The sequence below is a fragment of the Phoenix dactylifera genome, unplaced genomic scaffold (genome assembly GCF_009389715.1).
Source record: "Phoenix dactylifera cultivar Barhee BC4 unplaced genomic scaffold, palm_55x_up_171113_PBpolish2nd_filt_p 000254F, whole genome shotgun sequence".
NCBI classification, from domain to species: domain Eukaryota; kingdom Viridiplantae; phylum Streptophyta; class Magnoliopsida; order Arecales; family Arecaceae; genus Phoenix; species Phoenix dactylifera.
Genome location: NW_024067747.1, coordinates 128,268 through 143,994, shown reverse-complemented (window position 1 = coordinate 143,994; position 15,727 = coordinate 128,268). Strand labels below are relative to the sequence as shown.

The 15,727-nt window shown below is 35.4% G+C and overlaps 1 pseudogene; it reads left to right on the top strand.

Moving 5' to 3' along the window:
- The first annotated feature begins 887 nt into the window (after positions 1-887).
- LOC103719235 lies at positions 888-13,421 on the top strand (annotated as a pseudogene).
- The last annotated feature ends 2,306 nt before the right edge of the window (positions 13,422-15,727 follow it).

Genomic DNA, 15,727 nt, shown 5'->3' with positions numbered 1-15,727 from the left:
ATAAATTATAAATCTTTTTCCATCTTCCTTTGCTAAATTTGAAAGGTGATAAATGCTACTGGTATTACTCACTTCGACGGATTCTTCTGGACTCAGACTTCTATTATTCTTCCTCTTTTGAGGTATTCTTTTTTTTTGACATGGCTGGCTGTACTCATGCGTAATTAGTGTGAGCAGCTGATATATTAAAAAATAAAAAAAAATTTATGCTTGCAGTTGCTCCATTACCTTTCCTATCAGTCCCACCATCCACATTTATATCTATTAAGGCACCAAAAATCCATATTCATATCTGTTCATGAATCATGAGGTAGGAAAGTTCATGCAACATCAAGATGCATCGAGAGAGTCTTATCATCCTTGAAGTGCCACCCAAGTGACACTGTACATGTAGCAACATGCTTCCAGCGACATGACATGAGTCAACTTTGGTTCAAATGCATGGCAGCTGGCAAATTTGCTTGTCACTCGAAAACATTTGGTTTATAAATTTTTGTTTACTAAAATATATTTTAAAAAAAATTATACTTGGATATACATTGTTTAGAAAAATAACTCTTGCACACTTAGTTGATTATAAAAAAAGTTTAATATTTTAAAATAGTTTACATTTAGTTGACATCTAATTCTTTAAAAAAATATAAAAAAATATCTATTATATATTTAAAAAAATTATCGTAATTCACAGCTAGTACAAATTAGACTTTTTTATTTTTTATTTTTTTAATAAAATATAAAAATTTGATTTCTATAAAAAATTATTTTTTAAAAAAACTTAACTAAGTATGAAGTATTTTTTTTGTTGATTAAAAAAGTTACTTCTCAAACTCCATCTTGAATATTATGAATTTTATTCTGGAAACCTTTTTCTTTGCCGGCTAATTTTAAGTTCACGGGTGGTTAAGAAAGGAAGCGCTTTCGAATCAGTGCTGCCAGTTTTTTCAGCTGTTAAACTCGGCAGCGCGAAAACAATTGCCGGCAGACGCTGGTCGTATTATCTCTGGCTCCAGTCCAAAATCCTCCCTTAAAAAAAAGCGGAGGAGATCATGACCTTCTTTGTCTTCTGTCTGAAAACCCCGCGAGAGAGGGAGAGAGCGAGAGCTATCACGGAAACCCATGCGAGCCTCATCCTCTCTCATCTATCTCATCTTCCTCCGCCATTGGTGATGCCATGGAAGAAGAAGATTAAGAAAAAAAAATGAAGTAAAAGCGTCAAAAGAAGGCAAAAAATTCCCGCTTTTTTTTTTTTTTTAACCTCTACCTCTTTTCCTCTCCACTTTTACGGGAAGTTTTTGCACAAAAATCACGGTCTCCAGCTGATCTCGACGGAGTCCCTACTGAACAGAGGTTAGATCTCTCAGAATGCCTCAGTTTTCCCCCTCTTTTTCTTGATTTTTGTCAATCTTTTTGATGGAAATGCAGTACAAGAAGCATCTTATTCATGTGATTTCTCGTGTTGTTTTTATGATATAGGGGTTTCGTAATTTTCCTCTGATTTGGTGGCTGCCGAGAAGAAGAACGCTTTATTTTATGAAAAAAAAGCGTCCTTTGGGCCTTTTCTGGAGAAATTTGGAGCGAGATCTTGAAATCTTCGGAGATTCCCTTTTTTTTTTAGTTCAGAGGCAGATTTGTTGGGTACTTGACTAAATCAAGGCCGGGTTTTGAAAAAAAAGGTGAAAAAGAAAATCTCATTTCTGACTAATATTTCTGAAGATTTTGATCGGATCTTAAGAGAAAAAGGAGGAGAATTTTGGAGAAGAAATCGATGTTTTTGGTATTATTTTCTGCAGGAAGACTCCAATCCAGTCTCCTCTCAGCTTTAGGTTTTCGGTCTTAAATCGTGGACAGGTGGCGTGAAGAACAACTCCACTTCTGCTCGGTGCTCGGTGTCTTCTAGTCTTCTTCTCCATCCTCTTACTTAAATGGTTGTGGATGCCTAGGTTTTTCTTTTGGTCCCTTTGAGTAGTCGGTGGGGGGGAAATGGCGTCCTGGGACCAGCTGGGGGAGCTCTCGACGGTGGTTCAGCTGACGGGCCTCGACGCCGTCCGCCTGATCGGACTGATCGTCCAGACGACGGCCACCGCGCGGATGCACAAGAAGAACTGCCGCCAGTTCGCGCAGCACCTTAAGCTGATCGGCAATCTCTTGCAGCAGCTCAAGGTTTCAGAGCTGAAGAAGTACCCAGAAACCAGAGAGCCGCTGGAGCAGCTGGAGGATGCCCTTCGGAGGGCTTATATTCTGGTGGACAGCTGCCGGAACCGGAGCTATTTGTACCTTCTGGCCATGGGATGGAGCATTGTCTACCAATTCCGGAGGGCTCAGAACGAGATCGATCGGTACCTTCGGCTTGTGCCACTCATCACTCTTGTGGATAATGCTCGGGTGAGGGTAAGAATTTTAATTCTTAATTCTTTATTTACTGATTTTAATTTCATTGTTAGTTGGTACGCCATTTTGTTTTTTTGTAGGATAATTCTGCTTTTGCAATGACCATATTTAAGAGGGATGCAGTTTGGAGTATTTGGTAGTAGTCAGATATGAGTCGCCTTATCAATTTGTATTATCATTGTTGTGCCTCATTAGAAATCTAGAATTGGGAAATTTGTAATTAGATTCCTTGATAGGGAGAAAGTGATTCAGCATATGACCTCAGCTTTGACCCTGTTAAAGTGACTCATCTTTGATGTCTTTCATCAGCAATGCTGATGCCTAGTGGCAGCATCTTAAATTTATTGTGTTTTTTTCCCTACTTTCTTTCAGTTGTTTGGGTGGGTAAATGTAAAAGAAAACCTGAGTATTTCTGATTTGAAGCGTCCACCAACAACTTTGGTTCTGAAGCAGTCAGGTTGTTACTATCATGGGTCCAGAGACACCTGGTTATCCTCACTTTTTATTTTATAGTGGACCTTGTTGGCTATATAACATATTAGGGCAATTGATGATTTCTACGGTGATGCCTTTTACCAAGAAAGTGACTTGTGCTATAGAATCCTGAATTTGGGATCCATCTTGGTGTTGTTTTTTGCGGGGGAAAAACAACAACGATAGTAGGTCATGCTCTTCTACCGGAGAGTCATAAGTCATAATCGAGTATCTGTACTTCTTGATTTATAATGAAACTGTGACCACCATGAATATCCTAGCAGAATATTGTTAAATGACAGACTATTTAAATACTCGGTCTGTTCTAAGTCTTCCGTACATCATGCTATGAGGACCTTGAGACCACTGGTTGAATCTGATATTTGACTTTGTCTAGTTTACCCTTAAATGGATATTTAGCATAGTTCCTTGTAGGAGATGCTGTATATGGCTGCCATAATTGGAAGCTGGTTTCTTGTGAGAGCTTAGCATGGTAGCAGGTTAGGTCCACTTGTATGCTATGGTCTGTAATTCGCGATAAGGTGTAGGGCGGATGCATCATGATTTAATTGAACACTTAGATTACCTGGTTTGTGATGTTTAGGCATTGTAGGTAGTGGCCAAAATGTAATCAGCCTATACCCATCATTGCTTTTGTTTTCTATTTTCGCAACAACTCCTTTAAAGACCATTTCTTCTGTTTAAGTATTTACGAGACAAAATATATTTGGTAGCTTTTTATTAGTCACCACCTCATAAGTATTTATGAGTCAGAAAAAAAAAATGAAATACCCCACCTCTTTTTTCATTTTCTTCTCCTCAGCTGGTCAGTTCAGTTTAGGAGAAGGTCTTTGTCTACTTAGATGAGATTTATTTATGTCACTTTCTGGATTAACTATTTTCTCTCTGACTGTTCCTACTTGTTTTTTTTTTTTACTTTTATTTCAGGAAAGACTGGAGAGTATTGAGAGGGATCAACGTGAATATACTTTGGATGAAGAAGACAAAAAGGTGCAAGATGCTATATTAGATCGTGATCCCTCAAGAAATCACACAGTGGTGCTGAAAAAGTCTCTGTCATGTTCTTATCCACATATACCATTCGATGAAGCTCTTCAAAGGAAAATGAAAAGCTCCACTTAGAACTTCAAAGATCACAAGCTAGAATGGATCTTGGTCAGTGTGAAGTGATCCAACATTTGATTGGAGTGACACAAACAGTGGCCAGTACTCTGCAAGAAAAGAGCACACAGCTCAAAAATTCCAGGAATGTAGAGCCAGATTTTTCAGATTCCAATAATGACAAGGAGCATGCCTTTGACAGAAGCTATCATAAAGAACACATTGATACTAAAACATCATCTAGGTTGGCTTCCGATTTTTTTATATATTTATAATATGAAGATAAAGTCAGATACAACATATTAAAATCTCTCGCTCTCATTTATAGATTTATGATGCCACCTGTTTTATTTTCTTTTTCTGAAGAATACTAGTTATTCTTGTTGTTATTTTTGCATATCGGCCATGTATTTTCCTGTTTCAACTACTTTATGCTAATACCTATTGGAGAAGAAATACTCATCTGTGGCTGGTGCTACTGAACTGGCATGATGAAGGATGTTAAACTACTTATATATGTTTACTTTAGTTGAGTTTTATGTTGTTGGTAGTTGGGATTAGTTGCTGTTTATTCTCCATTTTTGTTGTTTTATGCCCCAGTATCAAGCAAATTCGTTACCGACACTATGATTTTGTCACGTACCTTAAATTTGATTGACAGCTTGTTACATAAACCAACCAGATTCACAATTGTGACTTCATGTAATCCTTACACATGATGTAGATAAACACATCATGATATTGGCTTCTTCTGAGTTCTCGTGATGCATAATGCTCCTTCTTGCCTATGTCAGTTCACCCATCATTATTGCTCTTAAGCCCAGAGGACAACCCTTCTGCTGAAAGTTGATGAATCCACCATAAGCAATGCTATCTCACATAATATCTACTTGCTAACTAGCATACATAGAGGTCGTGATGCTATAAGATACAAGTTCTCAAATAATTATAGGGGCCCTTGTACTGCTGGCCAGAGTGAAGATTTATTGTCTGTACCCTTTAATTCATGAAAACTGTGTAGAAAATGCTATAAATCTTCTATGCTTTCTTCAAGAAGCTTTCTTTTTATTAGAATTATAGCACTTTAGATCTGGGGATATCTAATGTTTAAATTATTATTAGCCCATGAAAAGGACCTTTTGCCCTGAGTTCTTGGGGTCACTTTTGCAAAAATCGTCATATACATAAACCATAACCATCATTTTTCATCGCAACTGTTTGGGGTTGAAATTTGGATATTTTCTTTAGATAGACGTCTCTTGTGCTGACCTGTCCCTATTTTCATTGCTTCAAAATCTTCACTGAATCACCCTTTGCTCTTGCTTAAGTAAAGCCATAACTTGATCCATCACATCTTAAACCCATAAGAAAAATTGGGTTATTCATGACTTTGGTAACTCCATTGTTTGGTGGGTCCTTGATCTATTGGGTCATCAGTATGTCTTGTGTGAAACAGAATTGAAATATGAAAAGTCAGTCATGAACTCACAAAAACGTTCATCAACGTGCAATTTCTGAGCAGCTTGATGATAAAGGAAGCATGAATTTTGGCATTTCCTCAGGGTATTCAGATTCTTTAGACAATTGTTGCAACATGTTAATCAGATATTGCAACATGCACACACATGCGAACCTTCAAAGTTGATGATTATAGAAGCTAGAGTTGTTTTGCTTGTTTAGACTACTAAATATTTTTTCATTGTCAGAACATATGTGCCTTATGTACACATGCATGCATTTATCAGAAAGAACATTACTATAGTTTTGGCGATCCTTATTAAATTGGTAAAGGAACAATTGGCCTTCTCTTGTGGGCAGAAGTGGGAGATGCTTTGTTGTGACCTATAGTTGAAATGCAATAATCAGAGTATTTTTTTTGGAGTCTTTGATAAAGCAACATGCAAGTTGGAAATGTTTGGTGATGGATAACAAGATTATTTACAATGAAATACAACATAAAAAGTGTAATCATCAACCATTTTTTTATGAATCTAGTGAATGAGAATTTACAGGCAGTTGTTTCCTATAAAGAAGTAATACTGTTGTTTTTCAAGTTGTAACAAAGATCGGTTTAAAAGTTTTGAATGATATGGTCTCCTATTTTCACTTTAATGCATTCCTGGAAGTTGGAACACGATCATAAGATTAAGAATTGAAAGGATTTATATCAGTTGGGCTTGGAAAAGCCTTTCCAAACAATGAAGGAGATTGGCAAAACAAAGATAGCAAAATCTTTTGGTAGTAGTCATGTGTATAGAAAAGTTAGGTTTTGGATGATGATAGCTTTCTGCTAGTCTGTTTCTGTTAATGTTAGTCATCAGAATGTATAAATTCTTAATTCTCCATGAATGCACTAACATTCTAATTCCCTCAGAAGTAGCGTACTGAATATATAAAGTTGTGTCTGCCAGATTTAAACTTCAAAGATTCTCATAAACTATATTGGAACTTCGTGCAGAACTGCTTCACCAGTTTCACTGAGTCATGATTACATTGCTGGTAAAGGATCATACAGTGATGAAGAATGGCATTCAGATTTACTAGGATGCTGTTCGGAGCCTTATTTATGTAAGTCATTCTATATGACTTGTTATGATGCATTTCTTATGGATTTAAATTATTTACATTGTCCATTACTTGCAATACAAGAGATGCACAATCAATCCCCTTTCTTATATGCCTCAAAATGCCTCCTAGTGGATTCTAATCAGTTTCTTATGCTCCATGCACATGTACACTCAGGATTTACAGATACTATATCGCTTATTTAGTGATAGAAAAATGTATTTTACTATCGAGTATTCATCAAAAGTTTTCGGTTAATGATTGTTAATTTTTCTTAGACTGAAACGATGAATGTCAGTGTACTCCAGGAATAAGTGCAAATGTGTGCTTGAAATAAGAAACTTGTTGAGGTCCTGATCAATAATCATGTATGTTTTGATTCTTTGGCTTATAATTTGTGCAATAAATCTGACCTCTCCACTCAAATCCTTCCTTCTTGTTTCTTTATCTAAGCTACTTGCAAATTAAGGGAAATGTTTTGAGTGTTGTTCCATGGTTCCATTAGAAGGCAAGTTTTCCTTATCATCAGTTAAACTTTTAGCTTCCATGACATGCCTCTTTTGCTCAATTGCACCATCTGAAAGTGGATTAACATAAGATTAAGTGTCATTTTTAATTGCTTGTATGACCTTAAGTTATTTAATTGATATGCTAGTTTTTACTTTCCTGCTAATTGGATTTCAAGATTTTGTAGCGTTCATCACTTTCGTAGTTGTGCTGACTACAATTTCAGCACTAATGACATGGAGTTAATATCAGGTTGAAAGTTAATAATATGGAGTGCTCAGGTTTTGTTGATCATCCAATGTTCGACCAATATCTACAGTTTTAGGTCTGAATTATTGGATGTTGAACCATGCTGATATGTCATAACTGACATACCATACCTAAAACATACACTCCAGCAGGTCCTTTCATGCATTTCATAATAAAGCGACAATAAAGACCAGTTGAGCACACTGATAATTCAGACAGATTCATAGTTTTAGGCTTAGGATTACTGAATTAGATGAAATTGCAGGTGCAGTTGTCCCCCCCCCCCCCCCCCCCCCCCCCCCCGCGTCTCCTTTTAGCTTATTCTTTGACATGCTTTGAATCTACGGTAGTGTTCAATAGAAAGTTAAAATTATACATTTCCCACGTGCAAGTCTTGGTTCATTATATCTCCGTAGAGGTTGATCCACCCTCTTTTACATTTTTGTTTGTCTGCTACGTGGTGTCTAATGTTAATGTCATTGTGAGATGCTATTCAAGTTTATGCTTTTTTCCTGCTATGTGATTATATACAAGTTCATGTAAGAAAATCAAGTTCTAGTGCCCCATCCCAAGATGTTTTCATGAAGGGATGAAGCTTGGTGCAAGACTTGGAATAGAGATGCATCCATGACCCACAACTGGGGGCATTGACCATAAATTTTTTCATTAAACTCAAATTCTTGCTTGTCTCTTTAGTCCAAGAGCATTGGAAAGTTGCATCACGAGTATTTCTCATTTATATAAGGAAATGGCTGAACTTACACTCATATGGGTGAACCTAGACAAGACATGAACTACACCTTTCCTACTTAACAAGCAGGCTGTATGAGTCGAATGCAAATCACCCAATGTAAGGGCACAGTGCAATGACTATATCATATAATTGTTGCTTAGAAATTGTCTCATCTATTCTACTGGACAATGGCTAAGTAATAGATTCTCTAATGTAACAACAGCTATGTCTTAGCTAATGTTATAGAATGTGTGCCGAGAATTTACAAGTTCTCTTGCTTTTTAAGTTAAATTTTATATATATCAAATGAGATTCTTGTTCTCCTTATTTTACAAGTATATCTTTGAGTGATAAACTTAGGAGTCATGGTAACTAGTGAATTTCTAATATCATCACGAGAGATCTCTTTAATTTTGTCTGGAGCTTTTTTTTTCTTTACTTTGTTATGTCTTATTGTTCTTTTTAAAGTTTCTGCACAGAATATTTACATCTTGTTGCTCATGTCTTGCAGGTCTGGAAACTTTCTTCTATCCTTGTGGAACACTTGCAAAGATAGCTACAGTGGCCAAAAATAGACATATATGTACGTGTTTTTGTAAATAATTAAAAGGAATATCTTTTACATATCTTATATTCCTTGTACTCCTTTTTTTTCCAAAAGCCATGAACTATAAGTTGCTTATTGCTTCAAAAAAGAATTGTCATGATGAGACTATCATGTGTTATCCTTTGCATACAATGCCACTAACTAGAGAAAAACATGAGTTTAATCACCTCGGTAGAACTTTTGTTGCAGCTTTCCAATCATATAGCATTTAAGACATTATAATCAGCTGGATAAATGGTGGCGTATGTTTGTGCCATGTTATGTAAATAACAGAATATATCTGTAGGCCACCATGATACCTCCACCAGCCTGGATTATGCTTATATTATATATGAGAAAGCCTGGATACATTCAGAAGTATAAGCCAAAATTCAAGAGAAAACCCACCAGTTTATATTTCTATTAGTTGAAAAGGCAGCTGACGATAAAGTCTTTTAACATTCACATAAATGAATGAGAAGATTAATCTTATTTTCTTGTATTGTGAACCCTCCCTCTTGATAATCTTTTAACCATCTTCATTTGAGTTGGCCCAGTGTTTTGAGCAAACAATTACCAACTGGATCCAATGCCTCAGTTGTTTTAGGGTATTAAGAGATGAGGAGGCTGCCAACGGTTGAACTAATTGGTAATATGTCAATAATTCTTCCATTTCTCACTAGAAATTATTAAATTGGAGCAACATTATCTTAACAATTATAAAGCAAGTTCCTGTGGCTGATTGTGCAGCACGACCACCAACATTTGTAGCTGTTATAGCCATACGTCTCAAGAGACCATGGAAAATTAAAACCCTCTAGAGAACTGCTTAACACTTCGTGCTAACTGAATCGCTCAGTTTTCTCTTTATGCTTTATAATTATCTTTAATCGTGGAACTGCGATGAACTTGTGCTGTTTCTCATCCATGAAATTGTTCAAAATGACTTTCAAGTAATATAGCATTAAAGCGTACGTTATGTGGGAAAACTTTATAGTTTAATGAAACTTCATAGTTTGATCATACAAAATATCTATCATTGTCATGTTACCTTATGACAGATGGGACCTTCATCATCTTATATATACACAAATACATACGTGTGCCTTTTTTTTTTGCTTTTTCTTAAATTTCTTCCTTAGTGGAAGTGGGTTTTTTGTTTTGCTACTTAATTGTTATTTCTTTTTCATGAGATAACATGATGAACCAAGAATTGCATATGTGAAGTGCATCAAAATCTTCATCACTATCAGTTTGTGATTCTGTTTTTATTCTCAAATTAGTTGATAGCAGATGTTTTTTCTTTTGTTACAGTTTAATTCAAGAGACCCACTATGCTTGTCATGATTGTTATATTTTTTTCCCTCTACGTAAACTGTTTTCTTTTATGCACATTTTGATAGATCCTAAGAAGCAAAATAGTTTATATGGTTTGAAAGTAAGTGGCTGGATTTCTTGTAAACAGCTTCAGCAGAAGCATGTAATGACTTGATGGCATATACACTACTTTTATCATGTTGCTGTTACACCTGCTGCATCAGGAGGAAACTTCGTAAAATGTTTAACATTGAGGTAACTAGGCTTTTGCCCTTCTCCAGCAGATTCATGGTGGATAATTGATTTTAGTGGGCTTCCAATTGGTAGTTGAGCTTCCCATACTTTGTCATTTTCTGTTTTTACTGTATTAGCTGTGGAAGTTGTTGAATTCCGTTGAGCAAGAGGAACCAAAGCTCCAAGTGCTGGCTCATGTTGGTCCATACCAGCTGTCATATACTGTGCTGGGTTTGTACCGGCACTGACATTGTCGGCCTGGCACCAATCAAATCATTTTTATTTCTTTATGTTGCAAAAGGTTTTTAAACTTTTCAAGTTTATTTATTTAGTTGTTTATTTATTTGTCTGTTTGTTTGTTTTGGCGTGGCTCAGCATGTGCATTATCCCAGCACAGTTGTGCTGAGCTTACTGTTGACCAGCAATCCCATTGGCACTGAAGCTGAAACTATATAATTATATATTATATATAATATAATATTATATAATACTATGTATAGTGTTATTATATATTATATAATAATTATATATAATATATATTACAATATAATATATGTTTTTGTATGTATAATAGTATAATATTGTAATGTATTATAATATATTATTATGTTACATTAAATTAAATTATATTATATCATATCATATCATATTATAATGTAATACATGATTTATTCATGGGCATTTGATCGCTATGAAATTTTCATTAAACCAGAAATAGCTTCTAACATCAGCCAAGTGGAGTTTTTGGGAAAAGCTCTAAAATGGAGCATTTTTTAAATAGATATTTTTCAGCTTTTTGGAGAACTAGAAAATACTTCTCATTTTTTTACCAAATACAACCATATCTCCTGAAAGTGCTTTCTATCTTTCAATCCTCCACAAGCACTTTCTAACCCTCCAAAAACTTTCCCAAATAGGATCTCAGGGTGTTTGGCATTGAATGAGCTAGAAACATGCCCGTAAAATATTTGTCCATAAGATGACGCACCAAATGGTGCATCTCAAGCTCCAAGATGTCAACCCAAACGTTTCCTTCTCTTGTTATACATGGCTTGTTAAAGCTGCCACTTATACCGATAAGGTAAGAGCCATTTTTGGAGGTCTCATTATTTTTTAATGCAATGCAACCGCATTCACATGGGTTGTTCTGCTTAGAAAACAAAAATGTGGTCACTTTCTTCAAGTTGTGAGGTCATCTTGAAAGAATTCCAGGTAAATTTTATCTGATGTTTTTTAAATCACCAAAAGGAAACATATGGATGTTGCTTCTGCGAGTGGATCTTACCATGGTCTATTCTGTCAGTATGTATCATTCTAGATACATGCCAATTTTCATATTACTGGTAAGAAACAGATGTTAAGGGATTGCACCTCTGGGACACCCTATTATCTGTCGGTATCATATCTTATTGCCGCATCTTCACTAATAGACTCCATACATAATGTTGCATCTATTCTAGTTGATCCTTGTTAGTGTTGGGCTTTTGGTTAGTTGATTTCATTTACTACTTTCTCAATGTTGGTTCATTGTTTGGACTTGTTAATTTGCTGTAGCATGTAAATATCTAGTGATGGTCATTGCAAGGATGATAAGCAAGTGTACAAAAGAGCCAAAAATCTGGCATATGGTCCTAAATATTGTTAGTATGTTAATTTTATATCAGCTAGAAATAGCTGAGTGATTAGTTTTTTCTGTTAATTTATTTGCATGTATTTTGCTTAAATTTTTCAGATTCACTTTAACATGTTACTCTGCTAGGCTGGCATAGATGGCTGTGGTCGCTATTGAATCGAATAGTGTCGGAGTCAGAAGAATATTGAAGGACTTGTTTAGTAGTAGAATCATGGCATATCTCAGCATGTCTTGGGTTATTTTGCTAGGAACCAATTTTTCATGTGAAGCTGCTTTACCATATCGATCTATCTGAAATTTCAATCTTGCTCCATTTTGCTCATAACCTCCTCTTTTTTTTCCTGGAAGGGAGGGTTTTGCGATGATTTCTTGTCTCATCTGATGTGTTGTTGCTGTGCTCTGGTTCAAGAATGGCGAGAAGTGGAGCTTCGTGGGGTTCATGGTATGCTATGTCAATATAACAAATTTTTGCCTATATCTCCATCGTATGCATACATAGTAAACTTTAAGCAATTTCTGTTAGTCTTTAAACTTTATTAAGCATAAACATATGCATTATCTTATCAATCAGGATCAGATATGAAAAATGATATATCACCATCAGTCCCTATCTTTTGCTAAGTGTTCAAAAATAAAATGTTTTTTTTTTGTGTTCATTTCACCCTAGATTCATCTAAATCTTCTTGAGGCGGAAAACAAATCAAATACGCTTGGAATTTAACCACAAACCTTTCCTTCCCTTCCACCCTCTCTTACATGCAAGTAATATGACACATTCATGCACTTAGTGGAACCAAAAAGCCTTTTAAAACATTTTCTCCCGTATGTGTGATCACAACCTTCTGTCCTATTTTGAAAGCATAATGACGGTGCCTCTTATTGCTCAGCAAGACAAGCAGCCTTTCTCTTGTCTCAAGAGTAATAACAGTCTTCTTATCCAGCCATTTAATCCTCCATCAATCCCTCGCAAATTGCGCGTTCCTACTACCGGTCAAATGCAATAAAATTATCAGGCTTGTGGCTTCTAGATGGTGCTCAGGGTGCAAGTATCTTGGTGCATGCAGGTTCTATACTGGCTGATCCATGAAGAAATCAAATCTGATTTCCTACTTGATGTACTTGCAGGTCCTGAGAAGACAAAAACGAGTCCGCCGCCTTCTCAATATATGGAATCTTAAGTGGCAATTTGGAGCTGGTGAAGTTTGATTTGTGTTGTGTAAGTATGTAATTGTTCTGATGCTGAGGTAGCAGCAAGTTATCAGTTCCCTGAAGCTCAAATTGGGGCCCTCTGGTTAGCTGTGGCCCTGTATATATTTCCTAGTTCTCCTGTCCTGTACCATATAACCTTGTGCTAGATTATAATAGGATTTTAGGCATCTATACAAATGCTAGAACGCATCAGGCCCTTCAAGACGTTCTTTTAAGGCTGTTTGTAATGCTGTGCGATGACTGCCATGTAAGGTCTGTCAAGACCCAAGCAGTTTATATGAACCTAGTTTTATGGTTTTATGGAGTAATCTAGATGGATTGATTTTTCCATATCAGGTACAAAATCTTAGGATTGTGTCAATGATACAGATGTTTTTTTGCAATGTATGGAGGTTTGCTATTAAGTTTGGATTGCTTCTGTGCGCCTCGCAATTGCAGTATGACTTTACATGGGAAAAAAAAATGATGCATGCCGAAAGATTGTAGGAAATAGCATTTAGTATTGAAGCTGATTTATACTATTTGTATGGTTGTATCTATTTAATTGCTTAAATTTAAGATTCATGAATTGGAATTTGATTATTGACTGGATTCTAGCACTTTTCCTTCCTTGTAGCTCACACATTTATGCTTTTATCCAACTGGAAGTAATGTTGTGAGCCAGTTGGGCATTACCATTTTGGATTTGCCATGAGCCCAAAATGCTGATGTATCAGTGGTGTGGGAACTGGAGCCACAGTTATAGATTGTATTTTCGGTTTTTTTGGATCTAGGCTAGTAAAATTGAATGCCAAACTTGACCTAACTTTTAGTTGACGAAAATTAATTCATGAATCATGATGTAGGTCGTGTCTGGGAAAATCAGGCCTCATCTTGGGCTTACCAAAAGGTGAACCAAGCAAGGACGGACAAGCCTGTTGATCTCTATGTAGAATGACCAACGGGTCCACTTTGCCAGCCTTGCAAGCCAACGTACGTCTGAAAAATATATTATTGTGTGTGTTTTTTTGTTCTTTTTTGATTAGATTGGATGGATCATATAAGAGTATATTCAAGAAAATTAAAAAAATAAAAGATGATGTAAAGTGGAAGGAACGGTCTCCTAGCCATTTTAGAGAATAGGAGGTGATTCAATTAGCTGCCTTTTCATTTTTTGGTACACATGGATGGTTATAATTCTTCATTAGCCTGCGAATGACTTGTAGCGAGGCCTATTATTGTGTGTTCATTTGTGGTGATTTGAACTGGGTAGGTGATCAAATCTCGATCTCAAATCTTTTAATGGAACAAATAATGACTTTTCTATGTAAATGTTGAGAAGGTACACCTACCCGTTTCATTTTTTATTTCATTTTTGCAAGTAAAGTGAGAAAGGGGGTGTTGGTCGATAAGAAGAAAGGAAAGAGAACCAACCAACATCAAACATGCTCTGAATACCCTAAATGCAACACAAAGCTCCAAAGGCCAAAATACGCAGAAGATGGATGAAATAATATTTTTGTTTTCATTAGCTCCCTTGATTTGCTCCTTAAAACCTAAAATTGGAAATATTTTACATTCGTTACATTTTGATCCAAAATTTACTAGTATCTTTGCTATCGATTGGTTTAACTTGTATTAAAAATGTTAATACACATCATTGGTTTAAATTGTATTCTAATTTACAATAATTAGCATATGTTTTGCATGATGCATATAATATTGTGGCAGAGGAATTTCATAGTGCGTTGCTTTCTCTGTTAAATCACTGCTTAGGCTAATGTGGCAATCAGGGATTGGTGGGGCACATAAGAGGATTGATGCTGCCAGTCCAGCCTCTAGCGTGATTCAATCAATCAATGTATTCCATGTTGGCTCGATGATTTGAGAGGTGATCTGTGGGTGATTTTTAGCACTCTTTTTTTTAATTTCGAAACAGTGCAAAATTTTTTTCACCACTCAAAATTTTAATTTGAATAGTAGAATACGTGATTTAGTTACATACTGCTAAAAAAAATACTTTTAACAATTTTGATCATAATGATTAGATCCACGCATGCCCTCTCTTGACTAGCAATACCATGATGTCCTTTTGCTAAGCGGTGGATTAGCCCTTTTTCCTTACCTTCGTATAGGCAAACTCTGGACCATTGAAAGAATTCAAGTTGAGTCCCACATGGAGACAGGAGAGGATCCAAATCCGCATTGATCAAGCCTTTTGAGGCTTAAATATTGACCGGGCTTTCAATGTTGAAGGTAAGAAAAATATATATATATTTTTAGTATAACGGCTGCTCATATTATTTTGTATCTATTTTCATATTTGAATTTATTTAGATATAAATATAAATTTAAATATCTAATTAATATTTATATCCGAATTTATAATTGTTAAAAAAAAATAGAATATATATATATATACAACTTCAATTCGTATTAAAAAAATATCTTTTATTTATAATTTTATTTAATCTTATATACTACTTATAACTTTTTTAAAAAATAAAAATAACTATAGTAATATATTACTAATTTAATTTATTTTTTATAATATTATTTTTAATTTTATGATCATGAAGTTTAACAGATCTATATGTATTTATATCGCGTATGTATCCATATCAGTTTAATAAATAAGTATATTAATTTTAGGATAACATGCGCATCAACCGATACAGGTAGGGACAATAGCTGTAACCCATCCGTATTCTTTAAGTACCAAGCCCACCTC